Source organism: Oncorhynchus mykiss, chromosome 19, assembly GCF_057628025.1.
Source record: "Oncorhynchus mykiss isolate SJ-2025 chromosome 19, ASM5762802v1, whole genome shotgun sequence".
NCBI classification, from domain to species: Eukaryota; Metazoa; Chordata; class Actinopteri; order Salmoniformes; family Salmonidae; genus Oncorhynchus; species Oncorhynchus mykiss.
This window is the reverse complement of record NC_143040.1, coordinates 47,006,812-47,031,993: the sequence shown is the minus strand read 5'-3', so window position 1 is coordinate 47,031,993 and position 25,182 is coordinate 47,006,812. Positions and strand designations below refer to the sequence as shown.

The following is a 25,182-nucleotide window of genomic DNA, read 5'->3' as shown; positions in this document are numbered from 1 at the left end:
CACAGCACCCACCTCTTTATTCCACACACCAGAAAGAAGTATTTCAGTCTGATTGCCACGTGAGTGCACCAAAAACAATCAGTGAAAATAAATTAATGACACAGCTGTCCCAAAAACGATCAAAGTTTATGTATTAAAATCTTAAATATTGCCAGGTTGGTTTTCACAGGCTTTTCACAAGGTATTCATCATTGTAAATTGTAAAGTATCCTTTGATGGTGTTTATTTGGTCCACATTATTCATTGTTGTATATATAATAGGACCTACAATAGATACATATATATTCAACCACAAGGGTGTACTAATGAGGTATGCGAGATAGAAAACGAATCACAATAGAGGACTACTGAAATGATATTATTTCAGTGTAGATAAGGGAAGGGCAGGTTCAAATACAAACATGACAGCCAGGCGAACCAGTGTATGAATCAAATGGATTTGCATATGATTTGGAGTGGAAATTAGCTGACTTCGTGATCTGTAAGGTAAGTAACTTTAATGTGTCAAGAAGATTACACATTTTCTTTGACATTTCTGAAACGTAGCAACGTTTAAGACATGGATTTCATGTTGTAATGTTAACATGGTACCAAAAAGTAGTTAGAATTAATGTTTTCATTTTATTAGCTAAACAAAACTTGTTTAAACAGTGAAATTGTCGCAGAAATCAGCCTTGTTTGCATAACGATGATGAAAATAACGTAATTTAGGCTGTAATGATATCCAAAATTCGAATCATTAGGTCATCACACCGTTGATATAGCGATGGACGCTAATAGTTTATTGAATCCCATTGTGACATAGATGGGGACACTATTTGGCCCGGGGACATTATTTGGCATGACAGCCCCCCAACCCCAAAACGGTGGTTGGGGGCTCCAGTGCACGTGCCCTACATGCCCGTTCGGTAATCCGGCCCAGCAAGGGATATAGCGAGAGCTCGACACAGGAGGTAGAGAGAGAGAGCTCGACACAGGAGGTAGAGAGAGAGAGTTCGACACAGGAGGTAGAGAGAGAGAGTTCGACACGGGAGGTAGAGAGAGAGAGCTCGACACGGGAGGTAGAGAGAGAGAGCTCGACACGGGAGGTAGAGAGAGAGAGCTCGACACGGGAGGTAGAGAGAGATAGAGAGCTCGACACGGGAGGTAGAGAGAGATAGAGAGCTCGACACGGGAGGTAGAGAGAGATAGAGAGCTCGACACGGGAGGTAGAGAGAGATAGAGAGCTCGACACGGGAGGTAGAGAGAGATAGAGAGCTCGACACGGGAGGTAGAGAGAGAGAGAGAGAGAGAGAGCTCGACACGGAAGGAAGAGAGAGAGAGTGCTCGACACAGTGGAGGTAGAAAGAAAGCGCTAGAGAGAGTGTTCTCGACACGGGAGGAAGAGAGCGAGAGAGAGAGTGCTCGACACAGTGGAGGTAGAAAGAAAGAGCTAGAGAGAGAGAGAGCTCGACACGGGAGGAAGAGAGCGAGAGAGAGTGCTCAACACAGTGGAGGTAGAAAGAAAGAGCTAGAGAGAGTGTTCTCAACACGGGAGGTAGAGAGAGAGAGTGCTCGACACAGTGGAGGTAGAAAGAAAGAGCTAGAGAGAGTGTTCTCGACACGGGAGGAAGAGAGAGAGAGAGGACTCGACACATTGGAGGTAGAAAGAAAGAGCTAGAGAGTGTTCTCGACACGGGAGGTAGAGAGAGAGAGAGAGATTGCTCGACACAGTGGAGGTAGAAAGAAAGAGCTAGAAAGAGTGTTCTCGACACGGGAGGAAGAGAGAGAGAGAGGACTCGACACATTGGAGGTAGAAAGAAAGAGCTAGAGAGTGTTCTCGACACGGGAGGTAGAGAGAGAGAGAGAGAGGACTAGACACAGTGGAGGAAGAAAGAAAGAGCTAGAGAGAGTGTTCTCGACATGGGAGGAAGAGAGAGAGAGAGGGCTCGACACAGTGGAGGTAGAAAGAAAGAGCTAGAGAGTGTTCTCGACACGGGAGGTAGAGAGAGAGCGAGAGAGAGAGAGAGAGAGAGAACTAGACACAGTGGAGGAAGAAAGAAAGAGCTAGAGAGAGTGTTCTCGACACGGGAGGTAGAGAGAGAGAGAGAGAGAGAGAGAGAGAGAGAGAGAACTAGACACAGTGGAGGTAGAAAGAAAGAGCTAGAGAGTGTGTTCTCGACACAGGAGGTAGAGAGAGAGACAAGGGCAACCAGTGAAGAACAAACACCATTGAAATACAACCCATATTTATGTTTATTTATTTTCCCTTTTGTACTTTAACTATTTGCACATTTGAAATGTCTTTATTCTTTTGGAACTTATGTGAGTGTAATGTTTAATGTTAATTTGTGTTGTTTATTTCACCTTTGTTTATTGTCTACTTCACTTACATTGGCAATGTTGACATATGTTTCCCATGCCAATAAAGCCCTTAAACTGAAATATAATTGAATTGAATTGAGAAAGAGAGATATTAGCGAGAGCGTGCCCCACACAGGGAAGGTAGGATTCAAACAGGAAATACATTTATATACAAGAAAAAAAAGTTTTCCCAAACACAGTGTGTCTAAACTAGGGTCACCCAGCCACATAATAATACACACAGGCACAAACGACCTGAGAGCATAGCAGGAAAGGGTGGCGACAGCCTTCGATAGTGATTGAAAAAGCTTCTTCGACTTTCCCCAGTGCACAAGTGGTTATATGCACCCTGCTACCACGAAAATACTTCCACCCTGCTACCATACAGCGGGTAAACGCAAGTATTTCCCGTGACTGTGCCTCAAAACCAAATGTTTAGTTGGCCCACCACAGCATCCTGGACTTGAACAGCCTTTATGACTAGGTTCCCCTATACAAGGCAGCAGTGCCCACCTTCGCCCGGACTCTAAAGGACATCGCTCTCAAACACAGCCCCAACACTTCACACAGGAGCAATAGATCAATACACACTCCGCCAAGACCAGCGAGACACTCCCCAGACTCCCCAGACCCCCCCCCGGACCTAAATATAGAGGACCCGTACCGAGAGGACCTACAACCAGACCACAACACCACCAGCCACGTCCATACTCCCACCCCAACCAATCAAAACCCCCCCGAAGTCAACCATGCCCACACCCCATTTAGGCCCCCTCAGATCAGACCTTTTCCCCTCCTGCCCACCCCATGCACCCCACCCCCGCCAAGAGGGCCTCAATATGGAAGTAACACATACGCCCAGGCCGTGAGCAGGCAAACAGGCCCAACCCCCACTCTTACACTAGCCCAAGCCAATGAGATGTACCAGTTGCTCAGCAGGCTCTGCTCATACTTACACAGTGGAGGTAGAAAGAAAGAGCTAGAGAGAGTGTTCTCAACACGGGAGGTAGAGAGAGAGAGAGAGAGAGAGGCCAAACCACACGACCAACAACATTGGACACTTTATGGAACACAAAGCCTTCACTATCTCATCCTGGAATATCCAAGGCCTGAAGTCATCTGCCATTGGCCTAAAGAGCAGGAACCTGGACTTCATCAAAGAAGTCAGAAATACAGACATTGTCATCCTACAAGAAACGTGGTATAGAGGAGATGGACCCACTGGTTGCCCTCTAGGTTACAGAGAGCTGGTTGTCCCATCCACCAAACTACCAGGTGTGAAACAAGGAAGGGACTCAGGGAGTATGCTAATTTGATATAGAGCATGCCTAACTCACTCCAATAAATTAATCAAAACAGGAACATTTTACATTTGGCTAGAAATTCAAAAGGAAATGATCTTAACAGAGGAAAATGTCCTCCTGTGTGCTACCTACATCCCCCCACTAGAATCCCCATACGTTAATGAAGACAGCTTCTCCATCCTGGAGGGGGAAATCAATAATTTCCAGGCCCAGGGACATGTAGTAGTCCGTGGCGACCTAAATGCCAGAACCAGACAAGAACCTGACATCCTCAGCACACAGGGGGACAAACACCTGCCTGGAGGTGACAGCATTCCCTTCCCCATATGCCCCGCTAGACACAACTATGACAACATAACCAACAAAAACGGGTCACAACTCCTGCAACTCTGTCGCACGCTGGGTATGTACATAGTCAATGTCAGGCTTCAAGGGGACTCCTATGGTAGGTACACCTATAGCTCATCTCTTGGCAGTAGTACTGTAGACTATTTTATCACTAACTTCAACCCAGAGTCTCTCAGAGCATTCACAGTCAGTCCATTGACACCCCTATCAGATCACAGCAAAACCACAGTCGACTTGAACAGAGCAATACTCAATCATGAGGCATCGAAGCCAAAGGAACTGAGTAATATTAAGAAATGCTATAGATGGAAGAATGTAGTGTGGAAACCTACCAAAAAATTATTAGGCAACAACAAATTCAATACCTTCTAGACAACTTCCTGGACAAAACAGGTGTCACACCCTGACCTTAGATATCCTTTTTATATCTCTATTTTGGTTTGGTCAGGGCGTGAGTTGGGGTGGGCATTCTATGTTTTGTGTTTCTATGATTTTCTATTTCTATGTTTTGGCCGGGTATGGTTCTCAATCAGGGACAGCTGTCTATCATTGTCTCTGATTGGGAACCACACTTAGGTATCCTTTTTCCCACCTGTGTTTGTGGGAGGTTAACTTTGTTTGATGGCACATAGCCTTAAGCGTCACAGTTATTTTTGTATTGTTTATTGTTTTGTCGGCGTCATTTCTTAAATGAAGTAAAATGTACTCTCGCACAATTGGCTAGCGTCGTCCGGGTTAGGGAGGGTTTGGCCAGTAGGGATATCCTTGTCTCATCGCGAACTAGCGACTCCTGTGGCGGGCAGGGCGCAGTGCACGGTCGCCAGGTGCACGGTGTTTCCTACGACACATTGGTGCGGCTGGCTTCCGGGTTGGATGCGCGCTGTGTTAAGAAGCAGTACGGAGTTGTAGCGATGAGACAAGATAGTAACTACTAACAATTGGATACCACGAAATTGGGGAGAAAAGGGGTTAAAATAAAATAAAATATGTAAAAAATGTTAACAGTATATTTGACCTGTCAGCTTCTCTACTAATCTAAAGATTTCAAACAGAAACCCGAAGATAATGAACAACAATGACAAATGGTTTGATGAAGAATGCAAAAACCTAAGAAAGAAATTGAGAAACCTGTCCAACCAAAAACATAGAGACCCAGAAAACCTGAGCCGTCACTGTTATGACTTCTATGAATGATGGGTGGAGAAGTCAAGCGCAGAGAGCAGGTAGTTCCGTACATGGATCTTTTATTCCAATGACAGCGGAAAAACGGACATGCAAAACACAAGGGCGCATGAAACAACCCGTCCAAATAAACAGGTGTGCCCTTAAATAGCCTACAAACAAAACTAAACTCAAAACAAGTGTAACCAATTAGACCCAACTAACAGAAACAAAAGGAAAGGGAATCGATGGCAGCTAGTAGGCTGGCGACGATGACCGCCGAGCGCCGCCCGAACAGGAAGAGGCACCATCTTCGGCGGGATTCGTGACCGTCACTATGTTGAATCACTAAAACAATACAGAAATACACGGAAAAAGAAGGAACAGCACGTCAGAAATCAGCTCAATGTAATTGAAGAATCCATAGACCCAAACCACTTCTGGGAAAATTGGAAAACACTAAACAAACAACAACACAAAGAATTATCTATCCAAACTGGAGATGTATGGGAAAACCACTTCTCCAATCTTTTTGGCTCTATTTCAAAGAACAAACAGCAAAAACATATACATGATCAAATACAAATCTTAGAATCAACTATTAAAGACTACCAGAACCCAATGGATTCTCCAATTACCTTGAATGAACTTCAGGACAAAATAAAAACCATCTAACCCAAAAAGGCCTGTGGTGTTGATGGTATCCTCAATGAAATTATAAAAGAGACAGACAACAAATTCCAATTGGCTATACTAAAATTCTTTAACGGCATCCTTAGCTCTTGCATCTTCCCCAATATTTGGAACCAAGGACTGATCACCCCAATCTACAAAAGTGGAGACAAATTTGACCCCAAGAACTACCGTGGGATATGCATCAACAGCAACCTTGGGAAAATCCTCTGCATTATCATTAACAACAGATACATTTCCTCAGCGAAAACAATGTACTGAGCAAATGTAAAATTGGCTTTTTAGCAAACTATCGTATGACAGAGCACGTATTCACCCTGCACACCCTAATTGACAAACAAACAAACCAAAACAAAGGCAAAGTCTTCTCATGCTTTGTTGATTTCAAAAAAGCCTTCGTCTCAATTTGGCATGAGGTTCTGCTATACAAATTGATGGAAAGTGGTGTTGGGGGAAAAACATACGACATTATAAAATATATGTACACAAACAAGTGTGCGGTTAAAATAGGCAAAAAACACACATATTTCTTCCCACAGGGCCGTGGGGTGAGACAGGGATGCAGCGTAAGCCCCACTCTCTTCAACATATATATCAACGAATTGGCGAGGGCACTAGAAAAGTCCACAGCACCCGGCCTCACCCTACTAGAATCTGAAGTCAAATATCTACTGTTTGCTGATGATCTGGTGCTTTTGTCACCAACCAATGAGGGCCTACAGCAGCATCTCTAGATCTTCTGCACAGATTCTGCCAGACCTGGGCCCTGACAGTAAATCTGAAGACCAAAATAATGGTGTTCCAAAAAAGGTCAAGTCGTTAGGACCACAAATGAAAAATTCTATCTAGATCCCGTTGTCCTAGAGCACACAAAAAAACTATGCATACCTTGGCCTAAACATCAGCGCCACAGGTAACTTCCACAAAGCTGTGAACGATCTGAGAGACAAGGCATTCCATGCAATCAAAAGGAACATAAAATTTGACATATCAATTAGGATCTGGCTAAAAATACTTGAATCAGTTATAGATCCCATTGTCCATTATGGTTGTGAGGTCTGGGGTCTGCTCACCAACCAATAATTCACAAAATGGGACAAACAGCGAATTGAGACTCTGCATGAAGAATTCTGCACTGGTCAGGATGCTCTTGACACAGGGGAGGTAGAGAGAGAGAGAAAGACAGAGCTTGACACAGGAGAGGTAGAGAGAGAGATAAAGACAGAGCTCGACACAGGGGAGGTAGAGAGAGAGAGAAAGACAGAGCTCGACACAGGTGAGGTAGAGAGAGAGAGAAAGAGACAGCTAGGGCAGAGAGAGGAGAGCCCCCTTTGTGGATCATTGGCAGATAATGGGCTCATTAGGGCAAATGTAGCTTAAAAGGCTCTCGCTCTCTAAACAAACAGAACAGGCGCTGAGGAGATGGACTTAAGGGCCAGACATGGAGAGAGAGATAATGAGCCCCCCCACCCGTCCCCCGCTCGGCCCCCTCTCTGCTCAGCACAGCAGAGTGAGGCCTACCAACACGCTGCTGGCCTACCCACTTCAAAACCCACACTATTATTCCATCTCTCATCAAGCCCCTGTTCCCTGTTTAGAGGCCAGCCAATCAATCTCCCCAGGCACTGCCCTTATACACTCACACACTAACCCACCGCTGTCCCTCACAAACACACACAGATCACATACATATGTACATGCACTGGTTCTATCTCACTCTCTTACTCAAACATCCCACTGTGCATAGATGTAATTTCACCGTCTTTTCCAGGTTGGTTCAACATAATGTCATTGAAATGACGTGGAAACAATGTTGATTCAATCAGTGTGTGCTCAGTGGGATGCTTGCTTGCTTTAGCTCTTTCTCTCCCCCTGTGATGTGTAGCTCTCCCTCTCTCTCCCTCTGGCTCTCTCTCTGCCGCTCTCTCTCTCTCTCTCTCTCTCGTAGTAGTCTGGTTTCCCAATAGCGGTGTACAGTTGAAGTCAGAAGTTTACATACATCTTAGCCAAATACATTTAAACTCAGTTTTTCACAATTCCTGACATTTAATCCTAGTAAAAATAGTTTTAGGTCAGTTACGATCACCACTTGATTTTAAGAATGTGAAATGTCAGAATAATAGCAGAGAGAACAATTTATTTCAGCTTTTATTTCTTTCATCACATTCGCAGTGGGTCAGAAATGTACATATACTCTATTAGTATTTGGTAGCATTGCCTTTAAATTGTTTAACTTGGGTCAAACGTTTCGGGTAGCCTTCCACAAGCTTCCCACAATAAGTTGGGTGAATTTTGGCCCATTCCTCCTGACAGAGCTGGTGTAATTGAGTCAGGTTTGTAGGCCTCCTTGCTCGCACACGCTTTTTCTGGTCTTCCCACTAATTTTCTATAGGATTGAGGTCAGGGCTTTGTGATGGCCACTCCAATACCTTGACTTTGTTGTCCTTAAGCCATTTTGCCACAACTTTGGAAGTATGCTTGGGGTCATTATCCATTTGGAAGACCCATTTGCGACCAAGCTTTAACTTCCTGACTGATGTCTTGAGATGTTGCTTCAATATATCCACATATTTTTCCTACCTCATGATGCCATCTATTTTGTGAAGTGGACCGGTCCCTCCTGCAGCAAAGCACCCACAACATGATGCTGCCACCCCCGTGCTTCACGGTTGGGATGCTGTTCTTCGGCTTGCAAGCCTCCCTCTTTTTCCTCCAAACATAACGATGGTCATTATGGCCAAACAGTTCTATTTTTGTTTCATCAGACCAGAGGATATTTCTCAAAAAAGTATGATCTTTGTCCCCATGTGCAGTTGAAAACCATGGTCTGGCTTTTTTTATGGCGGTTTTGGAGCAATGGCTTCTTCCTTGCTGAGCGGCCTTTCAGGTTATGTCATATAGGACTCGTTTTACTGTGGATATAGATATTTTTGTACCTGTTTTCTCCAGCATATTCACAAGGTCCTTTGATGTTCTGGGATTGATTTGCACTTTTCGCACCAAAGTACATTAATCTCTAGGAGACAGAACGCGTCTCCTTCCTGAGCGGTATGACGGCTGCGTGGTCCCATGGTGTTTATACTTGGTTACTATTATTTGTACAGATGAACGTGGTACCGTCAGGCGTTTGGAAACTGCTCCCAAGAATGAACCAGACTTGTGGAGGTCTATAATTTTTTTTCTTAGGTCTTGGCTGATTTCTTTTGATTTTCCCATGATGTCAAGCAAAGAGTTTGAAGGTAGGCCATGAAATACATCCACAGGTGCACATCCAATTGACTCGAATGATGTCAATTAGCCTAACAGAAGCTTCTAAACCATGACGTAATTTTCTGGAATTTTCCAAGCTGTTTAAAGGCACAGTCAACTTAGTGTATGTAAACTTCTGACCCACTGGAATTGTGATACAGTGAATTACTAGTGAAATAATCTGTCTGTAAACAATTATTGGGAAAATGACTTGTGTCATGCACAAAATAGATGTCCTAACCGACTTGCCAAAACTATAGTTTGTTTACAAGAAATGTGTGGAGTGGTTGAAAAACGAATTTTAATGACTCCAACCTAAGTGTATGTAAACTTATGACTTGTATTATGTAGTCTGGTTTTCTAATGTGGGTGTGGTGTGTGGAGTATGTTACTAAGGACAGAGTAGTCATCTTGGATCATCTGGTAAAGTCAATGTGCGTACATAGAGGTTAGTCGAGATCATTTGTAAAGTGATTATACACAGATAATAGACAGCGAGTAGCAGCAGTGTAAAAACAAAGGGGGGGTCAATGTAAATAGTCCAGGTGGCAATTTGATTAATTGTTCAGCAGTCTTATGGCTTGGGGGGTAGAAGCTGTTAAGGAGCCTTTTGGTCCTAGACTTGGCGCTCCGGTACCGTTTGCTGTGCGTTAGCAGAGAGAGCAGTCTATGACTTGGGTGACTGGAGTCTTTGACCATTTTTTGGGCCTTCCTCTGATACCGCCTAGTATATAGGTCCTGGATGTCAGAAAGCTTGGCCCCAGGGATGTACTGGGCCGTACGCATTACCCTCTGTAGCACCTTACAGTCAGATGCCGAGCAGTTGTCATACCAGGCAGTGACGCAACCGGTCAGGATGCTCTCGATGGTGCAGCTTTAGAACTTTTTGAGGACCTGGGGACCCATGCCAAATCTTTTCAGTCTCCTGAGGGGGAAAAGGTGTTGTCGTACCCTCTTCACGACTGTCTTGGTGTGTTTGGACCATGATAGTTTGTTGGCGATGTGGACACCAAAGAATTTGAAACTCTCGACCCGCTCCACTTCAGCCCCATCGATGAGAATGGGGGCCTCTTCAGCCCTCCTTTTCCTATAGCCCACGATCAGCTCCATTGTCTTGCTCACATTGAGGGAGAGGTTGTTGTCCTAGCACCACACTGCCAGGTCTCTGACCTCCTCCCTATAGGCTGTCTCATCATTGTCGGTTTCAGAGGAAGGTGTTAAGTCCCAGGATCCTTAGCTTAGTGATGAGCTTTGAGGACACTATGGTGTTGAACGCAGAGCTGTAGTCAATGAACAGCATTCTCACATAGGTGTTTCTTTTGTCCATGTAGGAAAGGGGACCATGTGGAGTGCGATTGAGATTGCATCATCTGTGGATCTGTTGGGGCGGTATGCGAATTGGAGTGGGTCTAAGGTTTCTGGGATGATGGTGTTGATGTGAGCCATGACCAGCCTTTCAAAGCACTTTATGGCTACTGACGTGAGTGCTACGGGGTGGTAATCAGTCACCTCGTAAAAGTGGTTAACACACGATGTCATGCAATATTAATCACTCATGATGCTTAATAACTCAACACTGTCCTTTTCTCCCCTAAACCCTCCAAGGACCCATATTGCTCAAACCCTCACAAGAACACAAATAAAATGTTATTAAGTAGGCAGGATAAGAAAAAAAACATTTTGTTTAAATCCCAAGCCTTCAAAACTTCTCATTGAGCAACAGGGAATTCAGTTGCTTTCATGAGCAATATGCAACCGAGTTGCGTTCATGAGCAATAGGCAACTGAGTTGCAATCAAAAGCAACAGGGAAGTGAGCTGCATTCATGAGCATCAGGCAACTGAGTTGCGTTCACAAGCAATAGAGAACTGAGTTGAGTTCACAAACAATAGAGAACTGAGTTGAATTCACAAGCTACATAGAGAACCCTTTCTGCCCTCCTATTGCTTCAGTGGAAAAATAAATCCTCTGAAGGTCCAAATTGATATTGTATGACATGTCATACGATTTATGTCGTCCACTGTAGCATATACCCTTAAGGTACCATGTCTGTAAGCAATAACAAGGAGAATTTGTTTGTAATCAACTGGAGGAAACGTTACGACAGAGCAAGCCCATCCAACTATTCGAACTGCCATGAGATTTATTGTGAGAATAACTAAAGAGACTGCTGTTTCTCTGAGAAGCAGCCCGCATACCTTCCTTCCAATACCTTCCCTACTCCCATTCCAGAATGTTAGCCTTTGTTTGCCTTTATTAATACCAATATATTACGCTGGAAAAGGCCGGGAGTGCATTACAATCAAGAGACGGAGAAGCGCCGGGCAAAAAAATGGAGGCATTGTGAGGGGGCCGGGGTGGTTTCTGTTCATCTCCAGCTGCTTCTCTGCTCATCACGCTGTGAGCTAACATGAAACACACTCACGCTATACAGCCTCCTCTCTCTCACAAACATCTGTCAGCCATTAGGGACAGAGAGAGAGAGAGAGGATGGACTGAGAGCCTCTGTGGGGACTTGTGGTCCCATCTCTCAGGTCCGTCCTCTTGGGGGGAGGAGGGGGGAGAGGGGGAGAGGAGGGAGGAAGCTTGAGGAAGAGAGGACGCAGGGGTGGAAGAGAGAGAGAGAGATAGATGAGGGGAGGGGGGATTTGACCAACCATACTTTGAGCCACAGGTGGGTTTGAAAAGCACATACACTTGCCTACATCTCAAAGCATCATACAAGGGGGCTGCCAACACTGCCAACCTTTTCATTGAAAAAGCATGTAGGTTGCAAGACCGCTAGTCAGCGTTGCTCGTCCCATTTAAGTAGCTATAGTTTTAACAGTGGATGCCAGAAATGAAGTTCCATAGGGGCATTTTTGCGGGTCCCCTGGCCATTTTGAAACAACATTCCAAGGCTGACTCTAGATGTCTCTCTATTCCCTCTGAAACTTTCCCCACTCAGATAAGTCAACCCTGACAGTGTTAAACAGCTCTAAAAACACTGTGGACTGACACCGACACATGTAGGTCTCCACGCAAGGCCACAGAGGTTGGGAGGGCAGAACATTCACCCTGTAAATGGCAGGCAGATCTAAAGGAGAAAGCTTACTCATGGAGAATCTATTACACACCATCCACACCGGGGCTGGGCCCCCTGTTGGACATGTAGGACCACTTGGGGCTGTGAAGGTTATTGAGGCAAAGAACACAGAGCCTGCGGGTGCACACACACACACACACACACAGCAACATCCTTACAGAGGGGACAAACTCACAGGTCTTCCCAGTGCTGGTGGACCCTCCAATTCTACCACACTGATACCCACAATTCCACTCTGCTTACAGGTCAGTTTCTTACTCAACCATGTTAAACAACTATCAAAAGTTCACTGGCTAATGAAAGATAAAAAAGTTACTCATTGCATCAATCCATAGGTCACTGTGAGGCAAACACACAGCAGTTAAACAAACAAACTTTCATAGAGGACTGAGGAGGATGCATTTTGAATTGTGGAGAGAAGAGGACAGACATGTCACAACAATGGCAGATTGAGGAGACCACATGGTGAGAAAATGGCTTTTAGAGAGTTTTTGTCCAAACAGGATTACAAAAAGCCCAGTTTGATGTGTATGAAGTTAGGTACTGCTAATGTCACCATTCTGTCTCTTCACCATACTTACCTCAGCCAACTACACCACAGTGGCGGCCCATCCCACACACACACAAACAGACGGAGAGAAAGAGAGGGATGGCGTGAAGGAGAGAAAAGACACACTTCATTAATCTCTTTGACACTTTCCCACTCCGCCGCTGTCTGTTGAAGCAGCCCCGTCACCCACAAGTAATCATTTACAGTTGGTCATTTTCGTGCCGTCCTATTTTCTTCCTACCTTTTTTGAGCACCCTGTCTCATTCTTGTCTCTTAAAATTGAATTTGTAATAAGTTAGGATACATAGTTCTTCTTCCACGGCTGATATTTTAAGGAGTACCCGTCGTACATGCAGTGTGAGTGCACATCAAAACCTACATGTACAGATACTGACCAGAGCCCTATACTACGAATCAGGTTTGAGGAGTTACGAAGGTAACTTTTGGTCAACTCTGAGTTCAACTTAGGATAACCGCTCCTCTTTTAGCCAGGTACATTTCTACAGCAACGAATCCTTCAGAACTAACCTTCTCCGGGGCAGGCTAATTCAGGGATAACTCCATTTATTCCGAATTAAGGGTCTGAGCCACGAGTTGATGTCAGCTTCCCTCTCTCTTGCAAATATTGTGTCATCATCCATCCCCTTCATTTGAGGAAGGCGACTGATTAAATATTTTATTAATCTAATGTTTTCTTGTGTGTTACAGAATGCATTTGAAACTTCATGCACAGTAAAACTTCTGTATGACTTAATACAATAATTTTATCGATAGGACTGGGGAAAAAGGGGCTTATGCACGCCAAAGACAGCATTAACGATAAGTAATCAAATAATGACGGCACTTTTAGCCTATTTCACACCATAGCCTGCTGAATTTGCAAGATAACTCTTCTTTAATTTTGACTTCAGCACAAATTCAAATGTAGCACTGACTCGTCCATGGATTGATGTTTCAGCATTGTCTCAATGAAGAGTTTGACGTTCCAATACCCATGTGTGACATGATTGCACAATTATAAGCCTGCTAAATCTAGGGGCAGGCGGACAAGCAATATCCACTGTCGTAGTATGGATGAAGCCAGAGCTGAGTAGATCTAGCTACCTTTGTGGTATACCCCTCAGGTTCCCTTTTTAAGTTTGTTTCATCCTGTGATGATGGTCCCACTTGCTATGCTTAGCCCAGAGAGCGAGAGAGAGAGAGAGAGAGAGACACTTTGCTAGGACGTAGACCAGGTGGTGGACAGACTTGTCCTGCTTACATAGAATGTGTGGTTGGTGGGACACTTTGCTAGGACGTAGACCAGGTGGTGGACAGACTTGTCCTGCTTACATAGAATGTGTGGTTGGTGGGTTCTTTGTTCTGCAGGGAAGGAGAGTTCCAGAAGAGCAGTACAAAAGAGACAGAGCCTGGCTATACCGTGTACATATCTACCAGTGCATCTTTATTTGTGTCTAATGGGGTAACAACATACAGTGCTGTTCCCTTAATTAGTGTCTGTCTGCTCCAAGCAACCAAAAGGAAGCCCCCCCCCCCCCCCCCCCCCCCCCCTAAAAGAACACACACTCACCTAGCTAGTCTCCAGGGCGGAGAATATCAGACCTGTGAATTGAAGGGGGAGCTGAATCACAATAGGGCTGGCAGCCCTGGAGGAGGTCATTAGGTCCAGGCAGTGGCTACGGCACGCTGTAGTCAACAGCCCCCCAATCACCCACCTGGCACATGGATCCCAGACGGCCTGGGATGGAGAGGGTGCCTGGGGGGAGAGAGGAGCCGTTGGGCTAGAGAAGCGCTAGACGAACCCAAAGGTTTGGTCCTGTGGGCCCGGTGCCTCTGCCCTGCCCCCCCCCCCCCCCCACCACCATTCTATTTCCTTCTATCTACAACCCCCCCACCACCCGCCTCATTCTCAAACTAGCAACTCCCCCCCCCACACACACAACTCTCAACTGCTCTAACTCTGGTGTAATCACCTCTGAATGTGAGTGGGGTGGGGAGAGGGGGGGATGGGGCTAGAAAAGAAAGTCACACATTACATAATTTATTTACTTATCCAGGGTAGCTAGCTAGTGTTGCCCGTGTCATAGAGGAGGGCAGTTTTGGGTGAAAGGTGAAGGATGCGAGAATAAATTAGTCATGACCAAAGTGGTGGGTTAGAAACTGGGGTAGGGGGGTGTTCAAAAAACCTGGGTACTCACACCACTCGCTATAGCATTGATAGAAGCAAAACATCTAGACACTAACATGACATTGAGGGATTTTTGGCATCAATACAAAGTAAAACGTTTTCACTTATTTCTAGACCAGGCTGTGTTATGAAAGTACAAAATTAACCTTTTTAGCAAAAGAACCTGTAATGTTCAGTATTGGTTGTGATTTTACCAAATCACCGGCAATTAAATCCGCAATCTTCAAAAAAAGGGGGCCTAGAAAGCATAATTCAATCCCCTTTTAACCACACGTAGCTAGTAATTACTAATGACACACAACCCCCCTACATTTCAGCATAGTGGTGCAGCCCAGCAAGACCCAACAACTCCAACAGGAAGAGGCTGCAGATTGTTCCATTTATCACTTAGCACAGGGTCTTCTTTTCTACAGAGATCTCCCAGTTATGTCAAAATGGATCAGAGAGCGAGAAAGACAGAAAGAGAGAGATAGGGAGAGGGATTTCCACTCCTCCATCTCCCTGTCCCGAGTGGCCCTTGCCTGTCTGTTGGAGCGGCAATGGCCCACTCGGAGACATCAAGCACATTCCAAGGGTCGGTCCAATTACGGACAGATGAGGGGCAGTTCTCTTTGTTTAAGAACAAAGCCAGGAGTGACACAACTGGTCTTTAAAAGGAGCTCTCGCAGCCACGGCGGTGGAGGGGGGGCTCAGCGGGTGGGGGAGGTGACCAGCTGGTTATAAATATCTATTTGGTCAGTTACTGGAAGGAAAATGTGCAGTTTGTTCGTCATCCACTCATCCAGGTGGTAGGAGAGAAGGGGAGGGAGAGAGAGAGAGAGGAGGGGGTTGAGGGAGGGAAAGAGAGAAAGAGATGAGGGAGGGAGGGAGGGAGGGAGGGAGGGAGGGAGGGAGGGAGGGAGGGAGGGAGGGAGGGAGGGAGGGAGGGAGGGAGGGAGGGAGGGAGGGAGGGGAAAACAAACCAACCTGTTTGAGATTGACTTTGCCAGGAATGAGGAATTTGACTAATTGTTATATAAAAGCCATATGTCATCCCCAAATGGAAGCCCTCAACTAGTGTGCGAGAGCAGGAGTGAGAGAGAGCAAAAGCGAGAGAGAGGAGAGTAGGGAGAGAGAGAGAGAAGGAGAGAATAAGAGAGAGGAAAGATCTGGAGGCCATCTCCATAGCTATTTAGCCTGTTAGTGCTCAGACCATACAGCGAGAGATGTTCATGTGGATTAGGCTTCCACTCAGAAAATTCCACCACAATCTTGTGTTGCTATCCTCAAGAGAGGATATGAATACGATTCATGAGTTGGCTCGAGTTCCTGTGTACTCACCACACACTTACTAAAAAGAATATTTCTGGCATGGGACGTTTCAACATGATAACATTGCTGAAATACATATGGCCTCAAAACAAAGGACTCTGACAGTCTAATAATCTAAGGTCTCCTAAAGAAAAACAACAGTATCCCCCCCAAAATCCAATTTTGTAGGACAAGACATATGGCCTCAGAATAAACAGCTCCAAGAGCTGAATCTAGAAGCCTCCTAAAACAAAAACAGCACTATTCAAATTAAGTTGGTGTAAAAAAAAGAGAGAGAAAAAGCTTGAACGTAAGTTTATGAGTGTTGAGAGTATGTTAGGAGGTGACTGTGGTTGTCCCTCTTTGGCTTTGGTTGTGCAATGGGATGCTGGTGGCCAGACACTGGCGTGTTTGACTGCAGAGGGGTGGGACATGTTTAGAGTTTGATTCCCACTCTGCAGTAAATTAGAACACAGCGGGGTAATCTTTGTTTATTCAAAATACAGCTGCACAGGCCTCTCTCTCTTGCTGTGTCCTACCCTAGCTCTCCCCACCACAAACCAGACCCCGGTCTGGGGTTCACCTGTAGACTACTATGACTAGTACAGTACACCCCCCCCCCCCCCCCCCCCCACACACACACACACACACACACACACACACACACACAAAGCATGGACAAATAGGTTTTTGTGTACAATTCATTAAAAAGTGAAGTGGAACATTATTACAGCTGAACAGAGTATTGAATAAGTGTATGGTATTATGGTCTGACTACCTACAGACTACATATAACATGTATCACATTTATTAAATCTCTGAATTCAATGTCAAATCAAATCAGTGTTAATCAAATCAAAGGTTATTTGTCACGTGTGCAGAATACAACAGGTATTACAGTGAAACCTTACAGTAAAATTCTTACTTACATGCTCTAACCAATAGTGCAATTAAGGTATTATGTGAACAATAGGTAGGTAAAGAAATAAAAACAACAGTGAAAAGACAGGCTATATACAGTAGCGAGGCTGCATACAGACACCGGTTAGTCAGGCTGATTGAGGTGGTATGTACATGTAGTGACTGTTATTACAACTGACAATGAAGCTCACTAAACCCCTCCAAATGAAAGAGCAAGAAACATTTGGGAATAAATAATTCTTCAGACATATGTTGCACTCTTGTGGTGAGTTGAACATTTACAAGAAACTGTTGTTGAGCTGTTTCTCAGTCAATTTTTTATTTCTACTCAGAGAAAAATAGTTTGTCTCCATCTAGTGGCAGTAGCCTATGTTGTACATTGGTCAGCAGGACAAATTTCACATATTTGTACACTTTGGGGTGTAGTGGGGGCAGTTAAGATGATACATTGTACCAAGTTTGGCAGAGATGTAGATTTATGTACCCAGAAAAAACAAATACTTTTTTTACAATTCAGAAAGACTGCTTTGAGGTAAAGGCACCTAATTTCTCACAGAGATATATTTATGGACCCTGAAAAGATTTAGACATGAAGCCACTACAGATTTGGCTCCAGGGTGCTGAGGCGACCATCTTACAAAATGGCCACGGTCGGTAATACAATGTTGAAATTCTGAAGGCACCTTTTGAGATAAATACACCAAATTTGGCACAGATGTAGATTCATGTACCTTGAAAATATTTAGATATGGAGCCAGCACAGATTTGATCCCTGGGGGCCTTGGCAGTCATCTAATGAAATGTCTACAGACAGTAAAACAACTTTACAGTTCAGAAGGCCTATTTTGACACATACACATCATATTTGATGTACCTTAAAAATATTTAGATATGGATTCACCACAGATTTCACCCTTGTGAGTCGTGGTAGCCATCTTACTAAATGGACGTAGACTGTACCACCTTTTAACAAACCTTTAATTAACAAAAGGTCATGGCCTGTACTTCTTTGACTTTTAACCTTTTCACATGCAAGTTCTAAATATCTGTAACAGACCCCCCCCCACCCCCACCACCCCAGCATGAGTTTGTTTTATGCTTGATGTCAGAAGGCACTCACTGTTCCAGAACTATATTGTTACGCGAAAGGACAGTTAACTTGCGCTGCCCTCAAACCAAGGCACGCTGCCTGCTAATTATCTATAGGTGGTGGCGACCCATCATTCAGAGCAGGTAGGGCAGCTTTCCACCTGTTTTGAGCCCCACATTTATTTTTATTTTTATGATAGGTATATATAAATATTATTTTGGCATTAATACATGTCACAATATCATTGAGTTAATAAAGCCGCATACAAACAGGCAGCTACAAAATGTAGGTATTTCAGCCTAGCTCAGTGTTTTCTGTGGTGTTGGGGCAGGCCAGCAGAAAGTAGAAGCATTGCACCATGATTGGCTCAGCATTGCACCGTGATTGGCTCAGTGTTCTGTCACTCATGGGACACGACATCACCTGCTTTTAGTAAGGGGAGACATCAAGAATGTGAGCCCTCCTGTGTCCTGCCATAGACTTAGATTAGAAGTGCCCTTCCAAGAAGGCTCAAGGTCATTGGCCACAGAAATGACGTCAAATCACGTTATATGTCCAATAGCTTTGATTGGACTGATCATGTCAACATCTTACTTTCACAATCTTAGCTAGCAGTCATCATCATGATTCATGAATCAAGTCTACTGGCAAATCCTTTTTAATTCTTGTCCTATGAAGAGAAATAATGAAGAGAAAATATAGATAAAACGTATCGGTGCTCATCGGCCATTGAACATAAACATTACACAACAAGTTGGAAATCGCTAATTCAACAATGAGTTGTTTGGAAGGAATCGGTGACATTGGCTAACCGCAAGCATTGCAACTGGGAAGCCAGACTGGGAAAATATGTTTTGAACAGTCTACCAACTCGGAATTGTAATTATTTTTTTTGATGACAAAATTTGCCTTTGAAGGACCGCCGCACACAACTAGGTGAGTCCAAAAATGTCTTATACGCTGCTGCATAAATGATGTAATATGCCAGGGAGATATGGTCAGCCATATCAGCTATGTTTTTTTAAAAGGCAGTAAATGAGGCTGAATGAACTGATTCGCTGCCAGACAAGGCTCCGCTGACAGCCAGGTGTAGCAGTGGTAAGGATTCACTCCATGGTGCTGAAAGGAAAGCTCTGTTGTTGGGACAGTTTTATGTAGGCCCCAACAGTTTATGGGCACCGCTTGTCGCCGTTATAGTGCAATAAATGTATTGTTTAGTGTTATGTTGTGCAGTGGCTTTGCTGGAATGCAGCTAAAAAATGTTGGGGGGGGAGTTTGCCCCACCAAGATTTACATGCTAAAATCGCCACTGTCTATAGGTTATGTTTCAACTTGTCAATTTCTAGTTGTATTCAAACCACTTTATTTTCAAACAACAGCCTGAATATTGATGTGTTCCGCCTCCTCATTAATTCACATTGAAGTAGCCCATTTCACTGTGGTGGACAATTTACGTTTGAGGCATGCTATGCTAATATAAGTAGAGGATTAGCTAGATGAGCCGGACAAACTTCTCTCTTCGATGAGAGCCCAAGCAATCCCCCAGTGTTTCCACAGATCAAATATGCAAACAGTTGCACATCTCAAGTGAGAAAAGAACCTGCACTAAATTTTTCCCCCCAGCGCATTTTCCAGCTGGCGCCCAAATTGTCTTCATTGTTGTTTTCCTTACTAATAATAACTTTAGACGTGTGCATTCCTATCAAAGTAAGTGCCTTATTACATTATCATAATCATTTCTGTATATTGTTGTATGTTGTTTCTACTGTAGCACACCATGTATGTATGTATGTATGTATGTATGCATGCAGCATAGTGTATTCTGTGTGTACCCCTTTATAACCACAGACACGCAAGCTACTAATTTCATAACCTTTATGGTGTTGTACTCAATTATGCTTATGTAGCTAGCTACATTCTTCTGTTAGCTCTGTAAAACAATGTTAATGGTGTCAGAGAAGTGTTATCTTTGAAGCTGTATACTGTATATACTGCCCTGGCCTTATATTGGCCTGTGTTTTCATTTGGCCCGTTTAGCATAGCTCTGCTTTTCCCTGCCATGCCCCTCCGTGGAGCTCTTCAGTCACTGTTTCTTATATCATTCATAATGGTCATTTTGTCAATGCAACCTATTGTTTTTATAGCAGTGTTATGTTACTTCATTGTAACATTGTTTTATTGCTATATCCTGATACTGTATTCTAATTACAAATATTTCCTCTTTATTCTGTACTTTCAGGAACCAACCACACAAACAGCATTGAACCTTATTTGACAACATCATGACTAGAACTGGATATCTTTCTTGCAGAAGATTGAGGCCAACTTTAGTATTGAAGCAATTGAAGTATTGGTAGTGGTTGAACAACAAAAACTTAAACTAGGTTTACTAGAGGTAAAAAAACAGCAAGAAAAGACTAACAACTTATTAACATGCATAACTTATATTTCTGCATTCATATGGTGATTGAACAACAACTGCTTTTCCACCCCACAGCCCCAATGGCTTAGTACCTGTTAAGTCAGTCAGTCAGTAATTGCTGCAGATGTGCTCAGTAGTGCTTAAGCATAAGGTACGGCACAACACACAAGGGTGTGTCACAAACTAAACACGTACATTGTCAAACTCCCCTGCTTCCTTCTCCTTGTGCCGGACAGGTAGACTTTGCATTGCCTCTGTGTGCGACTGCCTTGAGCAGCAGTCTGAGGGACTTTGCAGGGAAAATGCCGTGCAGTAAAGCGTAGGGGATTGTCTGCAGCAGGACGACCCTCAGTGGATGGGCGCCGAGGGGTGTGGTGCTCCTCCAGCAGCTTTCTCATGAGATTCTCTCTGTCCTTTTGGTAGGTAATCACCTCACCTATAGGGGAGAGGGAGAGGGGAGGATGAGGGAGTGGGGAGGATGAGGGAGTGGAGAGGATGATGAGGGAGTGGAGAGGATGATGAGGGAGTGGGTAGGTGGGTGAGATATTTTCAATATATTTGTATGTGAACTGTATGTCCAATTACAAAAAACCTTGTTTAGTAATCTTCTCACCTATTAGCTGGTGGTGAACTATGTGACCGTTGAGGGCGGCAGTGTTGACCAGATTAAAAAACATCTTCTTATATCACTTATACCAGTTTTCCCGAGCGCATTCCACAAAGCTGTTTATCATGTCCGCCTTATCCACTGCCCCCATTTTGAGGTTATAGTCAAGGAGACAGTCTGGTTTGATCTTTCTCTCTCCCGTCAGGTGGTCCACCTTCCCTGTGGCCGACATGATCGCTGTATGGATAGTGGAAAGGACATGGATGTCTCGTTTGTCATGTCACTTTACTGCCAACCTGTTACCTGTTCTCCTGGAACTCCACCTCCCCCTCTGCATCTTCCTGCCTCCGAATGCCGGCATCCCCTTCCTATTCGACCGAACCGTGCCACAGGTCCCAGTGCTGTTGGAGAGCAGAAGCTGGAAGAGTGTTGTACCAATTCAAATAAATATCAAATGTTATTGGTCACGTACAGATAATTGGCAGATGTTATTGCAGGTGTAGCTAAATGCTTATGTTACTAGCGGCAATAGTGCAGTAATACCTAACAATACAAAACAATACACACAAAGACCAAGAAATGTAAAGAAAGAAATGAAGAAATAATACAAAGTGTGGCCCTTCTCAAGATGAGGGACCAGCATGGTCCTCATAAGCATGGTCCTCATAAGTCCCTCATAACGTTGGATGTCAGTGGTGGACCTTGTGTAGACTATAAAGTCTTTGACAAATCCTGCCTTCACTTCGCATATAACAAAGAACTTCACCCCAAACCTGTGCCTTTTAAAGGGAATATATTAACGGAACACCAGCATATCCTTCCGTAACATCAGGGACTAACTAACTAACATGCTTCTACATCTGCATTGCTTGCTGTTTTGGGTTTAAGGCTGGGTTTCTGTGTAGCACTTTGTGACATCTGCTGATGTAAAAAGGCCATTATAAATACATTTGATTGATTGAACTAATGCAGCAGCATAGGTGACTTCACGTAGGCAGTTAAGAGAACGAGGTTAAGAAAAGGGTTAGGCTTAGCAACAATCCAAGGGGCCAGGGTTCCAGTCTTGAAGCACGATTTTGACTGCTCCTACAGTTTTGCTTTGGTACTGCAATTCAACTGACTCCCGGCCCAGAAAGACAATTTCCATACACTGCCACATAGAGAAGTCAGATTTGAAAATTCCTAATAAGACACTTATAACATCCATTGAATTATTTAAATGGAATCACTCACAGCTGAAAATATTAGCATTTTATATTCATTCAATGCCTGCCATGTTTTTGGATGATGTGATGATGACTTTGTTGCTGCTCCCTGTGCGCAGTGAGTGCTACAGTAGTGCACATGTGATGTTGGTCCTTATTAACTGGATGCAAAAGGGGAGGGTGGTGCAACTCAATATTAGGAAGGTGTTCCTAATATTTGGTATGCTCAGTGTATATACTGTATTCTAGTCAAGGCTCATCCTATATACTGTAACTACTGCTCTACAGACTTTTTCTATTTATATACTGTCCATAATATTCTAGTGTCAAAATTGTGAAGTGTAAATAGTATAATTTTGGTCATAAAGTTAGTCTCGTCCAAAAAGGAGATGATAGGAAAATGTATGTCACAGAATGAAGGGTACATAACAGTTTTCTGTGGGCTGGGTTTATTTTATTCCTACCCACATTCCCACAGCTGGCAAGTAATCATCAATTCGGAACGCAGCTGCACAGGACCCGATCGTAATGCTCATGGTCAATTTGGTTTGACATTCGATATCCCTATGGGGCTATTTGTACATCCCACTGGGCACACACTGGTTGAGTCAATGTTGTTTCCATGTACTTTCAATTAAATTACGTTGAACCAATGTGGAATTGATGTTGAACTGATGTCTGTGCCCAGTGGGATGGGGCAATATTTTAAAAGGTTAACAGCTCCAACTTTCTATGACTTAAAAACCTCAAACCAACTTTAAATTCAAGGAAGTCATATACAAATATTGAAAGCATTTAAATGAGACAACTGAAATATGTGCATTTACATTGTGCAATTTATTGACAGTCCCTAACTATCCCCAGAGAGAGGCTATCCAAAGTCAAACCAATTTTGCCACGGTTGCACACCAGCCCTTTGAAGATAATTGGCAAAATAATTTGGCAAACTCTTACCACCTGCGAACACACAGAAGAGACACCCATATCAAAACACACCCCAAAACGAACTCACGTTTGAATTCAGTCATGGTCGCCAGCTTTTGAAAAAAATCTAAGACGTGGCCAAATGAGGAATTGCAGTCGCCCTTTAACAATTTACACAGATATTTTTCAAAAACACATTTACTGGAAGAACTGTGCAGATGCAAAGTTAGGTAAAAGAATTTCGGTAAAATATCAGTTTTTTATGTGACCACGTTATCCAAAAAACTCTGTTAAATATCTGCTCTAAAGGACCTCCCGTGTGGCGCAGTGGTTAAGGGCCAGAGACCCTGGGTTCACCCCCAGGCTCTTTCGTAATGCGAAGCACAAATGGCCTAGCGTCGTCCGCCAGGTGCACGGTGTTTCCTCCGACACATTGGTGCGGCTGGCTTCTGGGTTGGATATGCGCTGTGTTAAGAAGCAGTGCAGCTTGGTTGGGTTGTGTGTCGGAGGACGCATGACTCTCAACCTTCACCTCTCCCAAGCACGTACAGGAGTTGTAGCAATGAGACAAGATAGTAGCTACTAACAATTGGGGTAAAAAGAACATCTGCTCTGTACTGAGATTCAAAGATGTCTGCAGCAACAGCTTAAAAAAAAAATATGTTTTTATTGTCACATACACCGGATAAGTGCCTTGTTGGCTCGGGTATTCGAACAACAGCTTTGTTAAATAGTACCCGCAAAACACCAGTCTCAATGTCAACAGCGAAGAGGCGACTCCGGGATGCTGGCCTTCTAAGCAGAGTTGCAAAGAAAAAGCAATTTCTCAGATTGGCCAATAAAAATAAAAGATTAAGGGGGGCAAAAGAACACAGACACTGGACAGAGAAACTCTGCCTAGAACGCCAGCATCCCGGAGTCGGCTCTTCACTGTTGACGTTGAGACTGGTGTTTTGCGGGTATTATTTTATGAAGCTGCCAGTTGAGGACTTGTGAGGCATCTGTTTCTCAAACTAGACAGTCTGATGTACATGTCCTCTTGCTCAGTTGTGCACCGGGGCCTCCCACTCCTCTTTATATTCTGGTTAGAGACAGTTTGCGCTGTTCTGTGAAGGGAGTAGTTCACAACGTTGTACGAGATCTTCAGTTTCTTGGCAATTTCTCACATGGAATAGTCTTCATTTCTCAGAACAAGAATAGACTGACGAGTTTCAGAAGACAGTTCTTTGTTTCTGGCCATTTTGAGCCTGTAATCAAACCTACAAATGCTGATGTTCCAGATACTCAACTAGTCAAAAGAAGGCCAGTTGTATTGCTTCTTTAATCAGACCAACAGTTTTCAGCTGTGCTAACATAATTGCAAAAAGGTTTTCTAATGAACAATTTGCCTTTTAAAATGATAACCTTGGATTAGCTAACACAACATGCCATTGGAACACAGGAGTGATGGTTACTGATAATGGGTCTCTGTACGCCTATGTAGATATTTCATTAAAAATCTGCCGTTTCCAGCTAAAATAGTCATTTACAATATTAATGTCTACGCTGTATTTCTGATCAATTTGATGTTATTTTAATGGACAATTTTTGCTTTTTATTCAAAAAGAAAAACATTTCTAAGTGACGCCAAACTTTTGAATGGTAGTGTATATTACTGCTTTAATTTTTGCTGGACCCAGGAAGAGTAGCTGCTGCCTTGACAGTGGCTAATGGGGATCCATAATAAACACAAATACTGTTGAAATGGTTTTTGACATGCTGAACCATCCTAAGGGTGGATTATATAAAGTGTAATGGGGTTGA

General features: G+C 43.8%; 1 long non-coding RNA gene across 1 annotated transcript; it reads left to right on the top strand.

The window, feature by feature from the left end:
* The first annotated feature begins 365 nt into the window (after positions 1 to 365).
* On the top strand, positions 366 to 25,123 carry LOC110497764 (uncharacterized). Its single transcript, XR_005037711.2, has 3 exons — positions 366 to 486; positions 20,880 to 21,062; positions 21,456 to 25,123. It is a non-coding gene; the product is annotated as an uncharacterized LOC110497764 (long non-coding RNA).
* The last annotated feature ends 59 nt before the right edge of the window (positions 25,124 to 25,182 follow it).